Source organism: Myodes glareolus, chromosome 22 (assembly GCF_982192425.1).
Source record: "Myodes glareolus chromosome 22, mMyoGla1.1, whole genome shotgun sequence".
Lineage (NCBI taxonomy): Eukaryota > Metazoa > Chordata > Mammalia > Rodentia > Cricetidae > Myodes > Myodes glareolus.
The window spans coordinates 1,440,645-1,447,282 of NC_142047.1; the positions used below are offsets into that span (position 1 = coordinate 1,440,645).

Genomic DNA, 6,638 nt, shown 5'->3' on the forward strand with positions numbered 1-6,638 from the left:
GAGGAAGTCCAGGATAGCATGTCAGAAACTGAGCGCAGTGAGAGGTTGGGTGCGCGCAAGAAAAGGACAGTCCCAGATAAGAAAAAAGGACCCCCCAGTGGTTCTAAGAAAATAAAGACGGGGGAGAAGACTGACCTACAAGGTCAAAATCTTTCTGATACCAACAACAAGAAAAAAGAAAAGAACAGCAGTTTATATCCTCTGCAGGAGCTTGAAGCTCTGTAAATTGAAAGTGACCATGAAAGTGAGCATAAGAACGAAAGTTCTGGGCCCACCCCTTACCCCCCATAGATCTCAGTGCCCTATGCTATCCCTCCCCCTCCCCCTCCAGGAGCAGGGCGCTGCGGGGGGAGGAGGGGGAATGGGCTGCGGGTCCTCGATATTCTAGCACCCAGTTTCTCTCCAAGCCGGGTCGCGATGTACGACTGCATGGAATCGTTTGCCCCGGGTCCGCGACGGCTCTATGGGGCCGCCGGGCCCGGGGCCAGCTTGCTATGCAGAGCCACTGGCAGCTCCTGTTTCGTCGGACTTGAGTCTTTTGCCTGGGCGCAACCTGCCAGTCTACAATCGGTGGAGACACAGAGCACTAGCTCTGAGGAAATGGTGCCCAGCTCTCCCTTACCCCCACCACCTCCTCGGGTCTATAAGCCATGCTTTGTGTGCAATGACAAGTCTTCCGGCTACCATTATGGGGTCAGCTCATGTGAAGGCTGCAAGGGCTTCTTCAGGCACAGCATCCAGAAAAACATGGTGTATACATGTCACCGTGACAAAAATTGTATCATCAACAAGGTAACCAGGAATCGCTGCCAGTACTGCCGGCTACAAAAGTGTTTCAAAGTGGGCATGTCCAAGGAAGCTGTAAGGAATGACCGGAACAAGAAGAAAAAAGAGATAAAGGAAGAGGGTTCACCTGACAGCTACAAACTGAGCCCACAGTTAGAGGAGCTCATCACCAAGGTCAGTAAAGCCCACCAGGAGACTTTCCCCTCGCTCTGCCAGCTGGGCAAGTACACCACGAACTCCAGTGCAGATCACCGGGTACAGCTGGACCTGGGGCTGTGGGACAAGTTCAGTGAGTTGGCCACCAAATGCATCATCAAGATTGTGGAGTTTGCTAAGCGGTTGCCAAGTTTTACAGGACTCAGCATTGCTGACCAGATCACTCTGCTCAAGGCTGCCTGCCTGGATATCCTAATGCTGCGAATCTGTACAAGGTATACCCCAGAGCAAGACACCATGACATTCTCGGATGGACTGACCCTGAACCGTACCCAGATGCACAATGCTGGCTTTGGGCCCCTTACAGACCTCGTCTTTGCCTTCGCTGGGCAGCTGCTGCCCCTGGAGATGGATGACACAGAGACTGGGCTGCTCAGTGCCATCTGCCTCATCTGTGGAGACTGCATGGACCTGGAGGAACCCAAGAAGGTGGACAAGCTGCAGGAGCCCTTGCTGGAAGCCCTGAGGCTTTACGCCCGGCGACGGAGACCCAGTCAACCCTACATGTTTCCAAGGATGCTTATGAAAATCACTGACCTCCGGGGCATCAGCACCAAGGGAGCAGAAAGGGCCATTACCCTGAAGATGGAGATTCCAGGCCCAATGCCCCCCTGATCCGAGAGATGCTGGAGAACCCTGAAATGTTTGAGGACGACTCCTCAAAGCCTGGTCCCCACCCCAAGGCTTCCAGTGAGGATGAAGCTCCAGGGGTCCAAGACAAAGGGGGCCAAAGTCCCCAACCTGACCAGGGCCCCTGACCTACCCCACTGTGGGGCTGGGCTCCAGGCAGCAGACTGACCATTCCCCAGGCACCAGTGACTGGGGGAGGACCTGCCCTGCCCACTCCCCACCTTTCCAATGAGCTCATTGTTTTGCCAAAGTTTCTAGGGGTGCCTGTGTTCATCCCTGTCCTGTTCTAACTGGCTCACTCTACAGTCCTGGAGGACTGCCCTGCACCTACCAGAAGAACGGAGAAGGGGTGAGCCTGAGTCTCAACTCTATATCTCAGCCCTGCCCATCAGATTCAGGCCACAGGCTCCCAGGGCAGGAGGAAGCCCCGCCTTCCCACAGCTTCTTCCTCTGCCAGGTGCTTGGGCCTCTGGGAACAAACAGGAACACTAGAGACCAAAATGGGGAGGTCCTCAAGGAGGGCTGAGCCCACCCTGGTGCCCTACCCTGGGTGCCCAATGCTGTGTGATGAACCTGCCATGCACACTGTCCCATGCCCCATCCTCCTGCCAGGTGTAGGGGCAGGCTGGACCCTGCATTTCTGAGGTGGGGTCTGAGGGTGAAGGGAGAAGCATAAGCCCTTTCTGTACCTCTCTGCTGAGGTGCAGCTCTCATCCTGGGCCCTCTATTTTACAAACCCCTCCCTTAGCCCTGTCTTGTGCCTTGTCCTCCTGCCCCCATCTCAGCCATCAGACAGGGACCCTCCTACACTACAGAGGGGACAGGGATCCCTCTCCTAGTGCCTTCTACCCTTGACCCCCAGAGCAGCTTGGCCCGGGGAGGGGAGATGCTGCTTAGCTGATCCCACCCTGACCCAGAGGAAGCCTCTATTTATTTATTAGCTTTTGTTTACACCCTGGAATGACCCCTTCCTCCAGGGGTCTTGTGTGGGGGAGCCCAGGGCCTCTGTGACTCCTTCCTTCTTCCCCCAACCCCCCATTTGTATTTAGCTGCCAAATAAGATTCCTGCAGGCTCCCCCTTTTCTCTGGGGGGTCAGGGTGCTGCCCCCTCCCCTCTGTTTACATCTCCCCCCACCCCGCTGTATCGCATATTGCTGAGCTTTCTATTTTTGCAAAATAAAGTGATGGAAACTCAAAAAAAAACAAAACAAAAAAAACAAACAAAAAAACCCCAAAAAAACAAAACAAAAACAAAACAAAACAAAACAAAAAAAACAAACAAAAAAAAGAACGAAAGTTCTGGCTTGGGAGAAGAGGTAGAAGAACTAGATACAGAGGAGAAGGCAGAATTAGAAGAAGAAGTGGCTAGCTATGAGAGGGAAAGATATCCCCATAATGGGGCACGGTCTTCCAGCGGTAGGGCCATGAGAAGGTCATCCCGAACGGCCCATCCGTCTCCTTATGAGCTGCACCCTCCCCCAACCACCCCTCTGGCGCCTCCTTATGAGGAACGCCCTGGGCCAAAGACTTTTTCTTTCTTTTTTTTTTTTGAAAGTAAATTTTATTAAATTATAAAAGTTTCCATTTCCGCCCCTCTTCCCAACACCCTCCCACTCCCCCCACTCCCTCTCCTCCTCCCTCTTCGTCCCTTAGGGCAGTCAGGGTTTCCTGCCCTGTGGGAAGTTCAAGTTCCTCCCCCCTCCCTCCAGGTTCAGGAAGGTGAGTATCCAAACAGACTGGATCCCCAAAATCCAGAATATGCAGAGGAAACAGGTCCCAGTATCATAGTCAATGGCTTTTCAGAAAGACTTCGGGCCAGCCACATTCAGAGAATCCGGCCAAATTCCGAGAATCTGGTTAGATCACGTCCTCGTTCAGTCCCAGTCCAACTGGCCTTGGTAAACTCTCATTAGATCCGTTTCCTTGTATCAGTGGGTGATAGCATCCCTCACAGTACTGATTTCGTTTTTCATGTTCTTCCTCCTTCTGCTCCTCATCTGGACCTCGGGGGGCTCAGTCCGGTGCTCCAATGTGGGTCTCCGACTTTATCGCCGTCCTTCGCCAGATGAAGGATCTATGGTGATAAGCAAAATATACATCAGTATGGTTATGGGCCACGGCCGATTCAGGCACCCTCTCCTCTGTTCAGAGAACAATCTGGGGGATCTCTCCTTGGACCTGGGATCCCATATATAATCAAGTCTCCTGTAAACCCTAAAATGACTCCCTTAGTTGAAATATATTCTTCCCTGATCCCATATTCATCCTTCCTCCCTCCCCCCCCCCATCCCAGGCCACCGAGCTTTCCCCATTCCTCCCCTACTCCCTTCTCTCTAACCCTCTCCCCTTCCATCAACCCCCCACCCCCCCATGCACCCGAGGTTACCTGGGACTCTTGTCTATTTCCTACCTCCTGGTGGATAGCTAAATAATCTTCATCAGGTTCATCTTCTTATTTAGCTTCTCTAGGATCATGAATAATAGGCTGGCCAAAGACTTTTTCATTTATCCCCGACAAGGTCAAGAGAAAGTTGCACCTGGCCTTCCCTGTTTACCAAGGGGAGAACGGCCGGGTGCATGCACCTGTGGAGTACAACCAAATAAAAGAGTTAGCAGAGTCACTCAGGAAGTATGGAGTGACTGCTAATTTTACCTTAGCCCAATTGGACAGATTGGCCTTGACTGCCATGACTCCGACTGCCTGGGAGACAGTTACAAAAGCGTCGCTTGTCAGCATGGGTCAATATTTGGAGTGGAAAGCCCTGTGGCATGAGGTGGCCCAGAAACAGGGCAGAGCTAATGCTCAGGCCTTAACTCCAAAACAACAACAATGGACCTTTGACCTCCTGACTGGGCGAGGGCGCTTCGCCACTGCCCAGACAAACTATCCTTATGGCGCCTACCGCCAGGTAGCCGATACAGCTATAAGAGCATGGAAAGCCTTGTCAAAAAAGGGAGAAGGGAGCACTCCGCTCACCAAGATTATACAAGGGACTCAGGAGCCTTTTTCAGATTTCGTGGCAAGAATGACTGAGGCAGCAGGACGCATTTTTGGTGATACTGATATGGCCATGCCACTCATTGAGCAGCTCATTTTTGAGCAAGCCATGCAGGAGTGCCGTGCTGTCATAGCCCCTAGGAAAAATAAATGGTTACAGGACTGGCTCAGGTTCTGTAGAGAACTAGGAGGACCCCTGACGAATGCAGGTTTGGCTGCAGCCATCATGCAGTCACAAAAACGCCCTTTTAAAGGGCCAGACAAAAGAGTTTGCTTTAAATGTGGGAAGCCAGGACATTTTAAAAAGGATTGTAGGTCATCAGAAAAGGAGAGAGCACCTCCTACCCTTTGCTCATGCTGTGGTAAAGATTATCATAGGACTGAGCTCTGCCACTCCGTTAGGGATGTCCATGGCAAGATCCTCCCACCATTAGGAAACCCACAGACTGATGGTCCAATAAACGGGATGATGGGCCCTCTGTTCCAGGGCCCCCAAAAATATGGGAACAAGTTCGTCAGGGCAATGACCGAGGGACCCTCAGAGGCAGAACAAGAATGGACTTGCGTGCCTCCACCGACTTCCTATTGATGCTCCAAATGGGGGTACAACCCATCCCTGTGCAGCTACCTGAGCCCCTACCCCCTGGAAGCGTGGGCCTGCTTTTAGGGCGTGGCTCGCTTACCCTACAGGGACTGAATGTCCACCCAGGCCTTGTTGATAGTCAGCACACTGCTGAAATACAAACCCTATGCTCTTGCCCTAATGGAGTTTTTTCCATCAGTAAAGGATACAGGATAGCTCAGTTACTGCTTCTCCTGGCAGACATCCACCAGAGGCCGGAGAATAAATTAATGGGGTCAACAGGACAGGATTCGGCCTACTTGGTTGTTAGCCTTCAAGATCGACCCAAACTGCCCCTTTGGGTCAATGGTAAATGCTTCGAAGGCATTTTGGACACTGGCGCGGACAAAAGTATTATCTCATCGCGCTGGTGGCCACAGTCCTGGCCCATTACCGAGTCGTCTCATGCCCTACAGGGCTTGGGCTGTATGTATAAATGCAAGCCCCATCATTAGCTCCACCAGATTAACCTGGAAAACAGACGAAGGGCAGTCAGGATATTTTACACCATATGTCCTCCCCCTGCCAGTGAACTTATGGGGAAGAGACGTGATGCAGGGTATGGGATTGACCTTATCTAATGAATATTCATCTCAGGCCCAAGATATAATGATAAGAATGGGCCATAGGCCAGGAAAGGGCTTGGGTCGCTCCAAGCAAGGAATCTGGGAGCCAATAAATCCTAAACCTAATATCAACAAACAAGGCCTGGGTTTTTCCTAGGTGCCACAGGGGCAGCTTGCCCAATTGGGCTGTGAATGGAAAACTCCAGCCTTATGTGTGACCAGTGTACCATATGAGAACTTTACAAAAGAGGCTAACCTGTCCTGAGAATTGTCTTTGTATCTTGCAGGAAATTGGACCGAGAATTTTGATGATTTGCTGTCCTCTTTGAGACGGTCCATCATGACAATCAACTCCATGCGAGTGGACATAAGCTTGGCCGAAGGATTCCAGTCCTGGATTATGTCCTTCATCTCCTACTTCAAAGAATGGGTGGGGGTGGGAATGTTTGGAGCAGCCCTATGCTGTGGAATAGTGTTTCTCCTCTGGATGGTCTGCCGACTCAAATCCCAAAGCCATAGGGACAAAGTGGTTATTGCACAAGCGCTGGCTGCCCTGGAACAGGGAGCCTCTACTGATGTGTGGTTATCTATGCTGAAGCAGTAAGGTTTATGCCAACCAGCTCCTGCACCCCTAGGACAGTGGTCCATTGCACAGGGTGGAGTGCTTGGCTTAGCTAGCCCTGAAGGTTGTCGAGCTGAAGAGCATCGCAGAGAGAATGGCCCTCTCTGAGAGATATGTCGCCCTGCATAAGGATTTCCTGCCATATATTCCCTTTCCCAGAAAAATGGCAGAGGACAGGCTGGATAAGTTCCAGGTGTC

General features: G+C 51.7%; 1 pseudogene; it reads left to right on the top strand.

Annotated features, from left to right (window-relative positions):
* Positions 1 to 402: 402 nt before the first annotated feature.
* LOC125415610 (retinoic acid receptor gamma pseudogene) lies at positions 403 to 2,249 on the top strand (annotated as a pseudogene).
* Positions 2,250 to 6,638: the final 4,389 nt, after the last annotated feature.